At 44.6% G+C, this 20,487-nt stretch overlaps 3 long non-coding RNA genes across 15 annotated transcripts; all 3 read right to left on the bottom strand.

The window, feature by feature from the left end:
- Positions 1-7: 7 nt before the first annotated feature.
- LOC125774479 (uncharacterized) lies at positions 8-3,818 on the bottom strand. Of its 13 annotated transcripts, XR_007420946.1 has the most exons (8): positions 3,372-3,818; positions 2,673-2,963; positions 2,401-2,468; positions 1,925-1,992; positions 1,604-1,652; positions 1,147-1,282; positions 671-738; positions 8-262 (listed from the first exon to the last, which is right to left on the bottom strand). It is a non-coding gene; the product is annotated as an uncharacterized LOC125774479 (long non-coding RNA). The 13 variants fall into 13 exon arrangements; XR_007420952.1 differs by lacking the exons at positions 1,147-1,282; positions 1,604-1,652 and having other exon boundaries at positions 8-194; positions 603-738; XR_007420944.1 differs by lacking the exons at positions 1,604-1,652; positions 2,401-2,468 and having other exon boundaries at positions 8-194; positions 603-738; positions 1,857-1,992.
- A 1,317-nt stretch (positions 3,819-5,135) lies between these two features.
- On the bottom strand, positions 5,136-8,915 carry LOC125774481 (uncharacterized). Its single transcript, XR_007420957.1, has 3 exons — positions 8,869-8,915; positions 5,735-6,238; positions 5,136-5,216 (listed from the first exon to the last, which is right to left on the bottom strand). It is a non-coding gene; the product is annotated as an uncharacterized LOC125774481 (long non-coding RNA).
- Positions 8,916-19,252: 10,337 nt separating this feature from the next.
- On the bottom strand, positions 19,253-19,970 carry LOC125774487 (uncharacterized). Its single transcript, XR_007420962.1, has 3 exons — positions 19,928-19,970; positions 19,690-19,731; positions 19,253-19,465 (listed from the first exon to the last, which is right to left on the bottom strand). It is a non-coding gene; the product is annotated as an uncharacterized LOC125774487 (long non-coding RNA).
- Positions 19,971-20,487: the final 517 nt, after the last annotated feature.

Here is a 20,487-nt window from a genome sequence, read left to right as displayed (position 1 = left end):
AACTTCAACCGAAATCATCAACTTTGACCGAAATCTGTTGTTTCCAACCAACTTCGACCTAAATCATCAACTTTAACCGAAATCATCAACTTTGACCGAAATCTGTTGTTTCCAACCAACTTCTACTAAAATCATCAACTTCAACCGAAATCATCAACTTTGACCGAAATCTGTTGTTTCCAACCAACTTCGACCTAAATCATCAACTTCAACCGAAATCATCAACTTTGATCGAAATCTGTTGTTTCCAACCAACTTCGACCTAAATCATCAACTTTAACCGAAATCATCAACTTTGACCGAAATCTGTTGTTTCCAACCAACTTCTACTAAAAGCCTACACTTCCACCGAAATCATCAACTTTGACCGAAATCTGTAGTTTCCAACCAACTTCGACCTAAATCATCAACTTCAACCGAAATCATCAACTTTGATCGAAATCTGTTGTTTCCAATCAACTTCGACCTAAATCATCAACTTTAACCGAAATCATCAACTTTGACCGAAATCTGTTGTTTCCAATCAACTTCTACTAAAATCATAAACTTCAACCGAAATCATCAACTTTGACCGAAATCTGTTGTTTCCAACCAACTTCGACCGAAATCATCAACTACAACCGAAATCATCAACTTTGACCGAAATCTGTTGTTTCCAACCAACTTCGACCTAAATCATCAACTTCAACCGAAATCATCAACTTTGACCGAAATCTGTTGTTTCCAACCAACTTCGACCTAAATCATCAACTTCAACCGAAATCATCAACTTTGATCGAAATCTGTTGTTTCCAACCAACTTCGACCTAAATCATCAACTTTAACCGAAATCATCAACTTTGACCGAAATCTGTTGTTTCCAATCAACTTCTACTAAAATCATAAACTTCAACCGAAATCATCAACTTTGACCGAAATCTGTAGTTTCCAACCAACTTCGACCTAAATCATCAACTTCAACCGAAATCATCAACTTTGATCGAAATCTGTTGTTTCCAACCAACTTCGACCTAAATCATCAACTTTAACCGAAATCATCAACTTTGACCGAAATCTGTTGTTTCCAATCAACTTCTACTAAAATCATAAACTTCAACCGAAATCATCAACTTTGACCGAAATCTGTTGTTTCCAACCAACTTCGACCGAAATCATCAACTACAACCGAAATCATCAACTTTGACCGAAATCTGTTGTTTCCAACCAACTTCGACCTAAATCATCAACTTCAACCGAAATCATCAACTTTGACCGAAATCTGTTGTTTCCAACCAACTTCGACCTAAATCATCAACTTCAACCGAAATCAGTTGTTTCCAAAAAACTTCGACTTAAATTATCAACTTCAACTGAAATCTGTAGTTTCCAACCAACTTCGACCGAAATTATCAACTTCAACCGAAATCATCAACTTTGACCGAAATCTGTTGTTTCCAACCAACTTCGACCTAAATCATCAACTTCAACCGAAATCATCAACTTTGATCGAAATCTGTTGTTTCCAACCAACTTCGACCTAAATCATCAACTTTAACCGAAATCATCAACTTTGACCGAAATCTGTTGTTTCCAACCAACTTCTACTAAAAGCCTACACTTCCACCGAAATCATCAACTTTGACCGAAATCTGTAGTTTCCAACCAACTTCGACCTAAATCATCAACTTCAACCGAAATCATCAACTTTGATCGAAATCTGTTGTTTCCAACCAACTTCGACCTAAATCATCAACTTTAACCGAAATCATCAACTTTGACCGAAATCTGTTGTTTCCAATCAACTTCTACTAAAATCTTAAACTTCAACCGAAATCATCAACTTTGACCGAAATCTGTTGTTTCCAACCAACTTCGACCGAAATCATCAACTACAACCGAAATCATCAACTTTGACCGAAATCTGTTGTTTCCAACCAACTTCGACCTAAATCATCAACTTCAACCGAAATCATCAACTTTGACCGAAATCTGTTGTTTCCAACCAACTTCGACCTAAATCATCAACTTCAACCGAAATCAGTTGTTTCCAAAAAACTTCGACCTAAATTATCAACTTCAACTGAAATCATCAACTTTGACCGAAATCATCAACTTTGACCGAAATCTGTTGTTTCCAACCAACTTCTACTAAAATCATACCCTTCCACCGAAATCATCAACTTTGATCGAAATCTGTAGTTTCCAACCAACTTCGACCTAAATCATCAACTTTAACCGAAATCATCAACTTTGACCGAAATCTGTTGTTTCCAATCAACTTCTACTAAAATCATAAACTTCAACCGAAATCATCAACTTTGACCGAAATCTGTTGTTTCCAACCAACTTCGACCGAAATCATCAACTACAACCGAAATCATCAACTTTGACCGAAATCTGTTGTTTCCAACCAACTTCGACCGAAATTATCAACTTCAACCGAAATCATCAACTTTGACCGAAATCTGTTGTTTCCAACCAACTTCGACCTAAATCATCAACTTCAACCGAAATCATCAACTTTGATCGAAATCTGTTGTTTCCAACCAACTTCGACCTAAATCATCAACTTTAACCGAAATCATCAACTTTGACCGAAATCTGTTGTTTCCAACCAACTTCTACTAAAATCCTACACTTCCACCGAAATCATCAACTTTGACCGAAATCTGCTGTTTCCAACCTACTTCGACCTAAATCATCAACTACAACCGAAATCATCAACTTTGACCGAAATCTGTTGTTTCCAACCAACTTCTACTAAAATCATCAACTTCAACCGAAATCATCATTTTCGACCGAAATCTGTTGTTTCCAACCAACTTCTACTAAAATCATCAACTTCAACCGAAATCATCAACTTTGACCGAAATCTGTTGTTTCCAACCAACTTCGACCTAAATCATCAACTACAACCGAAATCATCAACTTTGACCGAAATCTGTTGTTTCCAACCAACTTCGACCTAAATCATCAACTTCAACCTAAATCATCAACTTTCACCGAAATCTGCTGTTTCCAACCAACTTCGACCTAAATCATCAACTTCAACCGAAATCATCAACTTTGACCGAAATCTGTTGTTTCCAACCAACTTCGACCGAAATCATCAACTACAACCGAAATCATCAACTTTGACCGAAATCTGTTGTTTCCAACCAACTTCTACTAAAATCATCAACTTCAACCGAAATCATCATTTTCGACCGAAATCTGTTGTTTCCAACCAACTTCTACTAAAATCATCAACTTTGACCGAAATCATCAACTTTGACCGAAATCTGTTGTTTCTAACCAACTTCGACCTAAATCATCAACTTCAACCGAAATCATCAACTTTCACCGAAATCTGTTGTTTCCAACCAACTTCGACCTTAATCATCAACTACAACCGAAATCATCAACTTTGACCGAAATCTGTTGTTTCCAACCAACTTCTACTAAAATCATCAACTTCAACCGAAATCATCATTTTCGACCGAAATCTGTTGTTTCCAACCAACTTCTACTAAAATCATCAACTTCAACCGAAATCATCATTTTCGACCGAAATCTGTTGTTTCCAACCAACTTCTACTAAAATCATCAACTTCAACCGAAATCATCAACTTTGACCGAAATCTGTTGTTTCCAACCAACTTCGACCTTAATCATCAACTACAACCGAAATCATCAACTTTGACCGAAATCTGTTGTTTCCAACCAACTTCGACCGAAATCATCAACTACAACCGAAATCATCAACTTTGACCGAAATCTGTTGTTTCCAACCAACTTCTACTAAAATCATCAACTTCAACCGAAATCATCATTTTCGACCGAAATCTGTTGTTTCCAACCAACTTCTACTAAAATCATCAACTTTGACCGAAATCATCAACTTTGACCGAAATCTGTTGTTTCTAACCAACTTCGACCTAAATCATCAACTTCAACCGAAATCATCAACTTTCACCGAAATCTGTTGTTTCCAACCAACTTCGACCTTAATCATCAACTACAACCGAAATCATCAACTTTGACCGAAATCTGTTGTTTCCAACCAACTTCTAATAAAATCATCAACTTCAACCGAAATCATCAACTTTGACCGCAATCTGTTGTTTCCAACCTACTTCGACCTAAATCATAAACTTCAACCGAAATCATCAACTTTGACCGAAATCTGTGGTTCCAACCAACCTCGACTAAAATCATCAACTTCAACCGAAATCATCAACTTTGACCGAAATCTGTTGTTTCCAACCAACAGTTAGCACGCCACCACTCGAACGCGACACCAGCTATGCGCAGACGGACCACCAGAAATGCGTAAACATACGCAAACGGCTTATTCAGCACGCCAGCATCAGAACGCGACATCAGTTATGCGCGACACCAGCGATGGTTTTTAGTCTTAGTTTAGAGCTCAAGGAAAAATAAAGTTTTTTTTAATGCCAAAACTGGCGTAAGGAAAATTTACTACACATTAGCCAAGACACATTAGCCAACACACTTTAGCCAAGACACATTAGCCAAGACACATTAGCCAAGACACTTTAGCCAAGACACATTAGCCAAGACACATTAGACAAGACACATTAGCCAAGACAGATTAGCCAAGACACATTAGCCGAGACACATTAGCCAAGACACATAAGCCGAGACACATTAGCCAAGACACCTTAGCCAAGACACCATAGCCAAGACACCTTAGCGAAGACACATTAGCCAAGACACCTTAGCCAAGACACATTAGCCAAGACACCTTAGCCAAGACACCTTAGCCAAGACACATTAGCCAAGACACATTAGCCAAGACACATTAGCCAAGACACATTAGCCAAGACACCTTATCCAAGACACATTAGCCAAGACACCTTAGCCAAGACACATTAGCCAAGACACCTTAGCCAAGACACCTTAGCCAAGACACCTTAGCCAAGACACATTAGCCAAGACACATTAGCCGAGACACATTAGCCAAGACACCTTAGCCAAGACACCTTAGCCAAGACACATTAGCCAAGACACATTAGCCAAGACACATTAGCCAAGACACATTAGCCAAGACACCTTAGCCAAGACACCTTAGCCAAGACACATTAGCCAAGACACATTAGCCAGGACACATAAACCAAAACACATTAGCCAAGACACATTAGGCAAGACACCTCAGCCAAGACACATTAGCCAAGACACCTTAGCCAAGACACATTAGCCAAGACACATTAGCCAAGACACATTAGCCAGGACACCTTAGCCAAGACACATTAGCCAAGACACATTAGCCGAGACACATTAGCCAAGACACATTAGCCAAGACACCTTAGCCAAGACACATTAGCCAAGACACCTTAGCCAAGACACCTTAGCCAAGACACATTAGCCGAGACACATTAGCCAAGACACATTAGCCAAGACACCTTAGCCAAGACACATTAGCCAAGACACATTAGGCAAGACACCTCAGCCAAGACACATTAGCCAAGACACATTAGCCGAGACACATTAGCCAAGACACATTGGCCAAGACACATTAGCCAAGACACCTTAGCCAAGACACATTAGCCAAGACACCTTAGCCAAGACACCTTAGCCAAGACATATTAGCCGAGACACATAAGCCAAGACACATTAGCCAAGACACATTAGCCAAGACACCTTAGCCAAGACACATTAGCCAAGACACATTAGGCAAGACACCTCAGCCAAGACACATTAGCCAAGACACATTAGCCGAGACACATTAGCCAAGACACATTGGCCAAGACACCTTAGCCAAGACACATTAGCCAAGACACCTTAGCAGAGACACATTAGCCAAGACACATTAGCCAAGACACCTAAGCCAAGACACATTAGCCAAGACACCTTAGCCAAGACACCTTAGCCAAGACACCTTAGCCAAGACACCTTAGCCAAGACACCTTAGCCAAGACACCTTAGCCAAGACACCTTAGCCAAGACACCTTAGCCAAGACACATGAGCCGAGACACATTAGCCAAGACACATTAGCCAAGACACATTAGCCAAGACACATTAGCCAAGACACCTTAGCCAAGACACCTTAGCCTAGACACATTAGCCGAGACACCTTAGCCAAGACACCTTAGCCAAGACACCTTAGCCAAGACACATTAGCCAAGACACATTAGCCAAGACACCTTAGCCAAGACACCTTAGCCAAGACACCTCAGCCAAGACACATTAGCCAAGACACCTTAGCCAAGACACATTAGCCAAGACACCTTAGCCAAGACACCTTAGCGAAGACACCTTAGCCAAGACACCTTAGAAAAGACACATTAGCCAAGACACATTAGCCGAGACACCTTAGCCAAGACACCTTAGCCAAGACACATTAGCCAAGACACATTAGCCAAGACACCTTAGCCAAGACACATTAGCCAAGACACATTAGCCAAGACACCTTAGCCAAGACACCTTAGCCAAGACACATTAGCCAAGACACATTAGCCAAGACACCTTAGCCAAGACACCTTAGCCAAGACACCTTAGCCAAGACACCTTAGCCAAGACACCTTAGCCAAGACACCTAAGCCAAGACACCTTAGCCAAGACACATTAGCCAAGACACCTTAGCCAAGACACCTTAGCCAAGACACCTTAGCCAAGACACATTAGCCAAGACACATTAGCCAAGACACCTTAGCCAAGACACATTAGCCGAGACACATTAGCCAAGACACCTTAGCCAAGACACCTTAGCCAAGACACCTTAGCCAATACACATTAGCAAGACACATTAGCCAAGACACCTTAGCCAAGACACATTAGCCAAGACACCTTAGCCAAGACACATTAGCCAAGACACCTTAGCCAAGACACATTAGCCAAGACACATTAGCCAAGACACATTAGCCAAGACACCTTAGCCAAGACACTTTAGCGAAGACACCTTAGCCAAGACACCTTAGCCAAGACACCTTAGCCAAGACACATTAGCCAAGACACATTAGCCGAGACACCTTAGCCAAGACACCTTAGCCAAGACACATTAGCCAAGACACATTAGCCAAGACACCTTAGCCAAGACACATTAGCCAAGACACATTAGCCAAGACACATTAGCCAAGACACCTTAGCCAAGACACCTTAGCCAAGACACCTTAGCCAAGACACTCTGGCCAAGACACATTAGCCAAGACACATTAGCCAAGACACATTAGCCGAGACACATTAGCCAAGACACCTTAGCCAAGACACCTTAGCCAAGACACCTTAGCCAAGACACCTTAGCCAAGACACCTTAGCGAAGACACCTTAGCCAAGACACTTTAGCCAAGACACATTAGCCAAGACACCTTAGCCAAGACACCTTAGCCAAGACACCTTAGCCAAGACACATTGGCCAAGACACATTAGCCGAGACACCTTAGCCAAGACACCTTAGCCAAGACACCTTAGCCAAGACACATTAGCCAAGACACCTTAGCCAAGACACATTAGCCAAGACAACTTAGCCAAGACACCTTAGCCAAGACACATTAGCCAAGACACATTAGCCAAGACACCTTAGCCAAGACACATTAGCCAAGACACATTAGCCAAGACACCTTAGCGAAGACACCTTAGCCGAGACACCTTAGCCAAGACACATTAGCCAAGACACATTAGCCGAGACACCTTAGCCAAGACACCTTAGCCAAGACACCTTAGCCAAGACACATTAGCCGAGACACATTAGCCAAGACACCTTAGCCAAGACACCTTAGCCAAGACACATTAGCCAAGACACCTTAGCCAAGACACATTAGCCAAGACACCTTAGCCAAGACACATTAGCAAGACACATTAGCCAAGACACCTTAGCCAAGACACATTAGCCGAGACACCTTAGCCAAGACACATTAGCCAAGACACCTTAGCCAAGACACATTAGCCAAGACACCTTAGCCAAGACACATTAGCCAAGACACATTAGCCAAGACACCTTAGCCAAGACACCTTAGCCAAGACACATTAGCCAAGACACATTAGCCAAGACACCTTAGCCAAGACACCTTAGCCAAGACACATTAGCCGAGACACATTAGCCAAGACACCTTAGCCAAGACACCTTAGCCAAGACACCTTAGCCAAGACACATTAGCCGAGACACATTAGCCAAGACACCTTAGCCAAGACACCTTAGCCAAGACACATTAGCCAAGACACCTTAGCCAAGACACATTAGCCGAGACACCTTAGCCAAGACACATTAGCCAAGACACATTAGCCAAGACACCTTAGCCAAGACACATTAGCCAAGACACATTAGCCAAGACACCTTAGCCAAGACACCTTAGCCAAGACACATTAGCCAAGACACCTTAGCCAAGACACATTAGCCAAGACACCTTAGCCAAGACACCTTAGCCAAGACACCTTAGCCAAGACACCTTAGCCAAGACACATTAGCGAAGACACCTTAGCCAAGACACATTAGCCAAGACACCTTAGCCAAGACACATTTGCCAAGACACCTTAGCCAAGACACCTTAGCTAAGACACATTAGCCAAGACACATTACCCAAGACACCTTAGCCAAGACACCTTAGCCAAGACACCTTAGCCAAGACACATTAGCCGAGACACCTTAGCCAAGACACATTAACCAAGACACATTAGCCAAGACACCTTAGCCAAGTCACATTAGCCAAGACACATTAGCCAAGACACCTTAGCCAAGACACATTAGCCAAGACACATTAGCCAAGACACCTTAGCCAAGACACCTTAGCCAAGACACTTTAGCCAAGACACCTTAGCCAAGACACATTAGCGAAGACACCTTAGCCAAGACACATTAGCCAAGACACCTTAGCCAAGACACATTTGCCAAGACACATTAGCCAAGACACATTAGCCAAGACACATTAGCCAAGACACATTACCCAAGACACATAAGCCAAGACACCTTAGCCAAGACACCTTAGCCAAGACACATTAGCCAAGACACATTAGCCAAGACACATTAGCCGAGACACAGTAGCCAAGACACCTTAGCCAAGACACCTTAGCCAAGACACCTTAGCCAAGACACATTAGCCGAGACACCTTAGCTAAGACACATTAGCCAAGACACATTACCCAAGACACCTTAGCCAAGACACCTTAGCCAAGACACCTTAGCCAAGACACATTAGCCGAGACACCTTAGCCAAGACACATTAGCCAAGACACATTAGCCAAGACACCTTAGCCAAGACACATTAGCCAAGACACATTAGCCAAGACACCTTAGCCAAGACACCTTAGCCAAGACACATTAGCCAAGACACCTTAGCCAAGACACATTAGCCAAGACACCTTAGCCAAGACACCTTAGCCAAGACACCTTAGCCAAGACACCTTAGCCAAGACACATTAGCGAAGACACCTTAGCCAAGACACATTAGCCAAGACACCTTAGCCAAGACACATTTGCCAAGACACCTTAGCCAAGACACATTAGCCAAGACACATTAGCCAAGACACATTACCCAAGACACCTTAGCCAAGACACCTTAGCCAAGACACCTTAGCCAAGACACATTAGCCAAGACACATTAGCCAAGACACATTAGCCGAGACACATTAGCCAAGACACCTTAGCCAAGACACCTTAGCCAAGACACCTTAGCCAAGACACCTTAGCCAAGACACCTTAGCGAAGACACCTTAGCCAAGACACTTTAGCCAAGACACATTAGCCAAGACACCTTAGCCAAGACACCTTAGCCAAGACACCTTAGCCAAGACACATTAGCCAAGACACATTAGCGAAGACACCTTAGCCAAGACACCTTAGCCAATACACCTTAGCCAAGACACATAAGCCAAGACACCTTAGCCAAGACACATTAGCCAAGACAACTTAGCCAAGACACCTTAGCCAAGACACCTTAGCCAAGACACATTAGCCGAGACACCTTAGCCAAGACACATTAGCCAAGACACATTAGCCAAGACACCTTAGCCAAGACACCTTAGCCAAGACACCTTAGCCAAGACACATTTGCCAAGACACCTTAGCCAAGACACATTAGCCAAGACACATTAGCCAAGACACATTACCCAAGACACCTTAGCCAAGACACCTTAGCCAAGACACCTTAGCCAAGACACATTAGCCAAGACACATTAGCCAAGACACATTAGCCGAGACACATTAGCCAAGACACCTTAGCCAAGACACCTTAGCCAAGACACATTAGCCAAGACACATTAGCCAAGACACCTTAGCCAAGACACATTAGCCAAGACACATTAGCCAAGACACCTTAGCCAAGACACCTTAGCCAAGACACATTAGCCAAGACACCTTAGCCAAGACACATTAGCCAAGACACCTTAGCCAAGACACCTTAGCCAAGACACCTTAGCCAAGACACCTTAGCCAAGACACATTAGCGAAGACACCTTAGCCAAGACACATTAGCCAAGACACCTTAGCCAAGACACATTTGCCAAGACACCTTAGCCAAGACACATTAGCCAAGACACATTAGCCAAGACACATTACCCAAGACACCTTAGCCAAGACACCTTAACCAAGACACCTTAGCCAAGACACATTAGCCAAGACACATTAGCCAAGACACATTAGCCGAGACACATTAGCCAAGACACCTTAGCCAAGACACCTTAGCCAAGACACCTTAGCCAAGACACCTTAGCCAAGACACCTTAGCCAAGACACCTTAGCCAAGACAACTTAGCGAAGACACCTTAGCCAAGACACTTTAGCCAAGACACATTAGCCAAGACACCTTAGCCAAGACACCTTAGCCAAGACACCTTAGCCAAGACACATTAGCCAAGACACCTTAGCCGAGACACCTTAGCCAAGACACCTTAGCCAAGACACCTTAGCCAAGACACATAAGCCAAGACACCTTAGCCAAGACACATTAGCCAAGACAACTTAGCCAAGACACCTTAGCCAAGACACATTAGCCAAGACACATTAGCCAAGACACCTTAGCCAAGACACATTAGCCAAGACACATTAGCCAAGACACCTTAGCGAAGACACCTTAGCCGAGGCACCTTAGCCAAGACACATTAGCCAAGACACATTAGCCGAGACACCTTAGCCAAGACACCTTAGCCAAGACACATTAGCCGAGACACATTAGCCAAGACACCTTAGCCAAGACACCTTAGCCAAGACACATTAGCCAAGACACCTTAGCCAAGACACATTAGCCAAGACACCTTAGCCAAGACACATTAGCAAGACACATTAGCCAAGACACCTTAGCCAAGACACATTAGCCGAGACACCTTAGCCAAGACACATTAGCCAAGACACCTTAGCCAAGACACATTAGCCAAGACACCTTAGCCAAGACACATTAGCCAAGACACATTAGCCGAGACACATTAGCCAAGACACCTTAGCCAAGACACCTTAGCCAAGACACATTAGCCGAGACACATTAGCCAAGACACCTTAGCCAAGACACCTTAGCCAAGACACATTAGCCAAGACACCTTAGCCAAGACACATTAGCCGAGACACCTTAGCCAAGACACATTAGCCAAGACACATTAGCCAAGACACCTTAGCCAAGACACATTAGCCAAGACACATTAGCCAAGACACCTTAGCCAAGACACCTTAGCCAAGACACATTAGCCAAGACACCTTAGCCAAGACACATTAGCCAAGACACCTTAGCCAAGACACCTTAGCCAAGACACCTTAGCCAAGACACCTTAGCCAAGACACATTAGCGAAGACACCTTAGCCAAGACACATTAGCCAAGACACCTTAGCCAAGACACATTTGCCAAGACACCTTAGCCAAGACACCTTAGCTAAGACACATTAGCCAAGACACATTACCAAAGACACCTTAGCCAAGACACCTTAGCCAAGACACCTTAGCCAAGACACATTAGCCGAGACACCTTAGCCAAGACACATTAGCCAAGACACATTAGCCAAGACACCTTAGCCAAGACACATTAGCCAAGACACATTAGCCAAGACACCTTAGCCAAGACACATTAGCCAAGACACATTAGCCAAGACACCTTAGCCAAGACACCTTAGCCAAGACACCTTAGCCAAGACACCTTAGCCAAGACACATTAGCGAAGACACCTTAGCCAAGACACATTAGCCAAGACACCTTAGCCAAGACACATTTGCCAAGACACCTTAGCCAAGACACATTAGCCAAGACACATTAGCCAAGACACATTACCCAAGACACCTTAGCCAAGACACCTTAGCCAAGACACCTTAGCCAAGACACATTAGCCAAGACACATTAGCCAAGACACATTAGCCGAGACACAGTAGCCAAGACACCTTAGCCAAGACACCTTAGCCAAGACACCTTAGCCAAGACACATTAGCCGAGACACCTTAGCTAAGACACATTAGCCAAGACACATTACCCAAGACACCTTAGCCAAGACACCTTAGCCAAGACACCTTAGCCAAGACACATTAGCCGAGACACCTTAGCCAAGACACATTAGCCAAGACACATTAGCCAAGACACCTTAGCCAAGACACATTAGCCAAGACACCTTAGCCAAGACACATTAGCCAAGACACCTTAGCCAAGACACATTAGCCAAGACACCTTAGCCAAGACACATTAGCCAAGACACCTTAGCCAAGACACCTTAGCCAAGACACCTTAGCCAAGACACCTTAGCCAAGACACATTAGCGAAGACACCTTAGCCAAGACACATTAGCCAAGACACCTTAGCCAAGACACATTTGCCAAGACACCTTAGCCAAGACACATTAGCCAAGACACGTTAGCCAAGACACATTACCCAAGACACCTTAGCCAAGACACCTTAGCCAAGACACATTAGCCAAGACACATTAGCCAAGACACATTAGCCGAGACACATTAGCCAAGACACCTTAGCCAAGACACCTTAGCCAAGACACCTTAGCCAAGACACCTTAGCCAAGACACCTTAGCCAAGACACCTTAGCCAAGACACTTTAGCCAAGACACATTAGCCAAGACACCTTAGCCAAGACACCTTAGCCAAGACACCTTAGCCAAGACACATTAGCCAAGACACATTAGCCGAGACACCTTAGCCAAGACACCTTAGCCAATACACCTTAGCCAAGACACATAAGCCAAGACACCTTAGCCAAGACACATAAGCCAAGACAACTTAGCCAAGACACCTTAGCCAAGACACATTAGCCGAGACACATTAGCCAAGACACCTTAGCCAAGACACCTTAGCCAAGACACCTTAGCCAAGACACCTTAGCCAAGACACCTTAGCCAAGACACATTAGCCAAGACACCTTAGCCAAGACACATTAGCCAAGACACCTTAGCCAAGACACCTTAGCCAAGACACCTTAGCCAAGACACCTTAGCCAAGACACCTTAGCCAAGACACCTTAGCCAAGACACCTTAGCCAAGACACCTTAGCGAAGACACCTTAGCCAAGACACCTTAGCCAAGACACCTTAGCCAAGACACATTAGCCGAGACACATTAGCCAAGACACCTTAGCCAAGACACCTTAGCCAAGACACCTTAGCCAAGACACATTAGCCGAGACACCTTAGCTAAGACACATTAGCCAAGACACATTACCCAAGACACCTTAGCCAAGACACCTTAGCCAAGACACCTTAGCCAAGACACCTTAGCCAAGACACATTAGCCGAGACACCTTAGCCAAGACACATTAGCCAAGACACATTAGCCAAGACACCTTAGCCAAGACACATTAGCCAAGACACATTAGCCAAGACACCTTAGCCAAGACACCTTAGCCAAGACACATTAGCCAAGACACCTTAGCCAAGACACATTAGCCAAGACACCTTAGCCAAGACACCTTAGCCAAGACACCTTAGCCAAGACACCTTAGCCAAGACACATTAGCGAAGACACCTTAGCCAAGACACATTAGCCAAGACACCTTAGCCAAGACACATTTGCCAAGACACCTTAGCCAAGACACATTAGCCAAGACACATTAGCCAAGACACATTACCCAAGACACCTTAGCCAAGACACCTTAACCAAGACACCTTAGCCAAGACACATTAGCCAAGACACATTAGCCAAGACACATTAGCCGAGACACATTAGCCAAGACACCTTAGCCAAGACACCTTAGCCAAGACACCTTAGCCAAGACACCTTAGCCAAGACACCTTAGCCAAGACACCTTAGCCAAGACACCTTAGCGAAGACACCTTAGCCAAGACACCTTAGCCAAGACACCTTAGCCAAGACACCTTAGCCAAGACACATTAGCGAAGACACCTTAGCCAAGACACATTAGCCAAGACACCTTAGCCAAGACACATTTGCCAAGACACCTTAGCCAAGACACATTAGCCAAGACACATTAGCCAAGACACATTACCCAAGACACCTTAGCCAAGACACCTTAGCCAAGACACCTTAGCCAAGACACATTAGCCAAGACACATTAGCCAAGACACATTAGCCGAGACACATTAGCCAAGACACCTTAGCCAAGACACCTTAGCCAAGACACCTTAGCCAAGACACCTTAGCCAAGACACCTTAGCCAAGACACCTTAGCCAAGACACATTAGCCAAGACACATTAGCCGAGACACCTTAGCCAAGACACCTTAGCCAATACACCTTAGCCAAGACACATAAGCCAAGACACCTTAGCCAAGACACATTAGCCAAGACAGCTTAGCCAAGACACCTTAGCCAAGACACCTTAGCCAAGACACATTAGCCGAGACACCTTAGCCAAGACACATTAGCCAAGACACCTTAGCCAAGACACCTTAGCCAAGACACCTTAGCCAAGACACCTTAGCCAAGACACCTTAGCCAAGACACCTTAGCCAAGACACATTAGCCAAGACACCTTAGCCAAGACACATTAGCCAAGACACCTTAGCCAAGACACATTTGCCAAGACACCTTAGCCAAGACACATTAGCCAAGACACATTAGCCAAGACACATTAGCCAAGACACCTTAGCCAAGACACATTAGCCAAGACACATTAGCCAAGACACCTTAGCCAAGACACCTTAGCCAAGACACATTAGCCAAGACACCTTAGCCAAGACACATTAGCCAAGACACCTTAGCCAAGACACCTTAGCCAAGACACCTTAGCCAAGACACCTTAGCCAAGACACCTTAGCCAAGACACATTAGCCAAGACACCTTAGCCAAGACACATTAGCCAAGACACCTTAGCCAAGACACCTTAGCCAAGACACCTTAGCCAAGACACCTTAGCCAAGACACATTAGCCAAGACACATTAGCCAAGACACATTAGCCGAGACACATTAGCCAAGACACCTTAGCCAAGACACCTTAGCCAAGACACCTTAGCCAAGACACCTTAGCCAAGACACCTTAGCCAAGACACCTTAGCCAAGACACATTAGCCAAGACACCTTAGCCAAGACACATTAGCCAAGACACCTTAGCCAAGACACATTTGCCAAGACACCTTAGCCAAGACACATTAGCCAAGACACCTTAGCCAAGACACCTTACCCAAGACACCTTAGCCAAGACACATTAGCCGAGACACCTTAGCTAAGACACATTAGCCAAGACACATTACCCAAGACACCTTAGCCAAGACACCTTAGCCAAGACACCTTAGCCAAGACACCTTAGCCAAGACACATTAGCCGAGACACCTTAGCCAAGACACATTAGCCAAGACACATTAGCCAAGACACCTTAGCCAAGACACATTAGCCAAGACACATTAGCCAAGACACCTTAGCCAAGACACCTTAGCCAAGACACATTAGCCAAGACACCTTAGCCAAGACACATTAGCCAAGACACCTTAGCCAAGACACCTTAGCCAAGACACCTTAGCCAAGACACCTTAGCCAAGACACATTAGCGAAGACACCTTAGCCAAGACACATTAGCCAAGACACCTTAGCCAAGACACATTTGCCAAGACACCTTAGCCAAGACACATTAGCCAATACACATTAGCCAAGACACATTACCCAAGACACCTTAGCCAAGACACCTTAACCAAGACACCTTAGCCAAGACACATTAGCCAAGACACATTAGCCAAGACACATTAGCCGAGACACATTAGCCAAGACACCTTAGCCAAGACACCTTAGCCAAGACACCTTAGCCAAGACACCTTAGCCAAGACACCTTAGCCAAGACACCTTAGCCAAGACACCTTAGCGAAGACACCTTAGCCAAGACACTTTAGCCAAGACACATTAGCCAAGACACCTTAGCCAAGACACCTTAGCCAAGACACCTTAGCCAAGACACATTAGCCAAGACACCTTAGCCGAGACACCTTAGCCAAGACACCTTAGCCAAGACACCTTAGCCAAGACACATAAGCCAAGACACCTTAGCCAAGACACATTAGCCAAGACAACTTAGCCAAGACACCTTAGCCAAGACACATTAGCCAAGACACATTAGCCAAGACACCTTAGCCAAGACACATTAGCCAAGACACATTAGCCAAGACACCTTAGCGAAGACACCTTAGCCGAGACACCTTAGCCAAGACACATTAGCCAAGACACATTAGCCGAGACACCTTAGCCAAGACACATTAGCCAAGACACATTAGCCAAGACACCTTAGCCAAGACACCTTAGCCAAGACACATTAGCCGAGACACCTTAGCCAAGACACATTAGCCAAGACACATTAGCCAAGACACCTTAGCCAAGACACATTAGCCAAGACACATTAGCCAAGACACCTTAGCCAAGACACCTTAGCCAAGACACATTAGCCAAGACACCTTAGCCAAGACACATTAGCCAAGACACCTTAGCCAAGACACCTTAGCCAAGACACCTTAGCCAAGACACATTAGCGAAGACACCTTAGCCAAGACACATTAGCCAAGACACCTTAGCCAAGACACATTTGCCAAGACACCTTAGCCAAGACACATTAGCCAAGACACATTAGCCAAGACACATTACCCAAGACACCTTAGCCAAGACACCTTAGCCAAGACACCTTAGCCAAGACACATTAGCCAAGACACATTAGCCAAGACACATTAGCCGAGACACATTAGCCAAGACACCTTAGCCAAGACACCTTAGCCAAGACACCTTAGCCAAGACACATTAGCCGAGACACCTTAGCTAAGACACATTAGCCAAGACACATTACCCAAGACACCTTAGCCAAGACACATTAGCCGAGACACCTTAGCCAAGACACATTAGCCAAGACACATTAGCCAAGACACCTTAGCCAAGACACATTAGCCAAGACACATTAGCCAAGACACCTTAGCCGAGACACATTAGCCAAGACACATTAGCCAAGACAACTTAGCCAAGACACATTAGCCAAGACACATTAGAAAAGACACATTAGCCAAGACACCTTAGCCAAGACACATTAGCCGAAACACATTAGCCAAGACACATTAGCCAAGACACCTTAGCCAAGACACCTTAGCCAAGACACTTTAGCCAAGACACCTTAGCCAAGACACATTAGCCAAGACACCTTAGCCAAGACACCTTAGCCAAGACACCTTAGCCAAGACACATTAGCCAAGACACCTTAGCCAAGACACCTTAGCCAAGACACCTTAGCCGAGACACATTGGCCGAGACACATTAGCCAAGACACATTAGCCAAGACACATTAGAAAAGACACATTAGCCAAGACACCATAGCCAAGACACCTTAGCCAAGACACATTAGCCGAAACACATTAGCCAAGACACATTAGCCAAGACACATTAGCCAAGACACATTAGAAAAGACACATTAGCCAAGACACATTAGCCGAAACACATTAGCCAAGACACATTAGCCAAGACACATTAGCCAAGACACATTAGCCAAGACACCTTAGCCAAGACACCTTAGCCAAGACACTTTAGCCAAGACACCTTAGCCAAGACACATTAGCCAAGACACCTTAGCCAAGACACCTTAGCCAAGACACCTTAGCCGAGACACATTAGCCGAGACACATTAGCCAAGACACATTAGCCAAGACACATTAGAAAAGACACATTAGCCAAGACACCATAGCCAAGACACCTTAGCCAAGACACATTAGCCGAAACACATTAGCCAAGACACATTAGCCAAGACACATTAGCCAAGACACATTAGAAAAGACACATTAGCCAAGACACATTAGCCGAAACACATTAGCCAAGACACATTAGCCAAGACACATTAGCCAAGACACATAAGCCAAGACACCTTAGTAAAAAAACCTTAGCCAAGACACTTTAGCCAAGACACCTTAGCCAAGACACATTAGCCAAGACACCTTAGCCAAGACACCTTAGCCAAGACACCTTAGCCAAGACACATTAGCCAAGACACCTTAGCCAAGACACCTTAGCCAAGACAATTTAGCCTAGACACATTAGCCAAGACACATTAGCCAAGACACATTAGCCAAGACACATTAGCCAAGACACATTAGCCAAGACACATTAGCCAAGACACATTAGAAAAGACACATTAGCCAAGACACCATAGCCAAGACACCTTAGCCAAGACACATTAGCCGAAACACATTAGCCAAGACACATTAGCCAAGACACCTTAGCCAAGACACTTTAGCCAAGACACCTTAGCCAAGACACATTAGCCAAGACACCTTAGCCAAGACACCTTAGCCAAGACACCTTAGCCAAGACACATTAGCCAAGACACCTTAGCCAAGACACCTTAGCCAAGACACCTTAGCCGAGACACATTAGCCGAGACACATTAGCCAAGACACATTAGCCAAGACACATTAGAAAAGACACATTAGCCAAGACACCATAGCCAAGACACCTTAGCCAAGACACATTAGCCGAAACACATTAGCCAAGACACATTAGCCAAGACACATTAGCCAAGACACATTAGAAAAGACACATTAGCCAAGACACATTAGCCGAAACACATTAGCCAAGACACATTAGCCAAGACACATTAGCCAAGACACATTAGCCAAGACACCTTAGCCAAGACACCTTAGCCAAGACACTTTAGCCAAGACACCTTAGCCAAGACACATTAGCCAAGACACCTTAGCCAAGACACCTTAGCCAAGACACCTTAGCCAAGACACATTAGCCAAGACACCTTAGCCAAGACACCTTAGCCAAGACACCTTAGCCGAGACACATTAGCCGAGACACATTAGCCAAGACACATTAGCCAAGACACATTAGAAAAGACACATTAGCCAAGACACCATAGCCAAGACACCTTAGCCAAGACACCATAGCCAAGACACATTAGCCAAGACACCTTAGCCAAGACACCTTAGCCAAGACACTTTAGCCAAGACACATTAGCCAAGACACATTAGCCAAGACACCTTAGCCAAGACACCTTAGCCAAGACAATTTAGCCAAGACACATTAGCCAAGACACATTAGCCAAGACACATTAGCCAAGACACATTAGCCAAGACACATTAGCCAAGACACATTAGCCAAGACACATTAGCCAAGACACCATAGCCAAGACACATTAGCCAAGACACCTTAGCCAAGACACCTTAGCCAAGACACCTTAGCCAAGACACTTTAGCCAAGACACATTAGCCAAGACACCTTAGCCAAGACACATTAGCCAAGACACCTTAGCCAAGACACCTTAGCCAAGACACCTTAGCCGAGACACATTAGCCGAGACACATTAGCCAAGACACATTAGCCAAGACACATTAGAAAAGACACATTAGCCAAGACACCATAGCCAAGACACCTTAGCCAAGACACCATAGCCAAGACACATTAGCCAAGACACCTTAGCCAAGACACCTTAGCCAAGACACCTTAGCCAAGACACCTTAGCCAAGACACATTAGCCAAGACACCTTAGCCAAGACACCTTAGCCAAGACAATTTAGCCAAGACACATTAGCCAAGACACATTAGCCAAGACACATTAGCCAAGACACATTAGCCAAGACACATTAGCCAAGACACATTAGCCAAGACACATTAGCCAAGACACCATAGCCAAGACACATTAGCCAAGACACCTTAGCCAAGACACCTTAGCCAAGACACTTTAGCCAAGACACATTAGCCAAGACACATTAGCCAAGACACATTAGCCAAGACACCTTAGCCAAGACACCTTAGCCGAGACACATTAGCCGAGACACATTAGCCAAGACACATTAGCCAAGACACATTAGAAAAGACACATTAGCCAAGACACCATAGCCAAGACACCTTAGCCAAGACACATTAGCCGAAACACATTAGCCAAGACACATTAGCCAAGACACATTAGCCAAGACACATTAGAAAAGACACATTAGCCAAGACACATTAGCCGAAACACATTAGCCAAGACACATTAGCCAAGACACATTAGCCAAGACACATTAGCCAAGACACATTAGCCAAGACACATTAGCCGAGACACATTAGCCAAGACACCTTAGCCAAGACACCTTAGCCAAGACACTTTAGCCAAGACACCTTAGCCAAGACACATTAGCCAAGACACCTTAGCCAAGACACCTTAGCCAAGACACCTTAGCCAAGACACATTAGCCAAGACAC

The sequence above is a fragment of the Anopheles funestus genome, unplaced genomic scaffold, assembly GCF_943734845.2.
Source record: "Anopheles funestus unplaced genomic scaffold, idAnoFuneDA-416_04 scaffold_12_ctg1, whole genome shotgun sequence".
Taxonomy (NCBI): Eukaryota; Metazoa; Arthropoda; class Insecta; order Diptera; family Culicidae; genus Anopheles; species Anopheles funestus.
The sequence above is the reverse complement of the archived record's forward strand: the minus strand, read 5'-3'. Positions and strand labels throughout refer to the sequence as shown.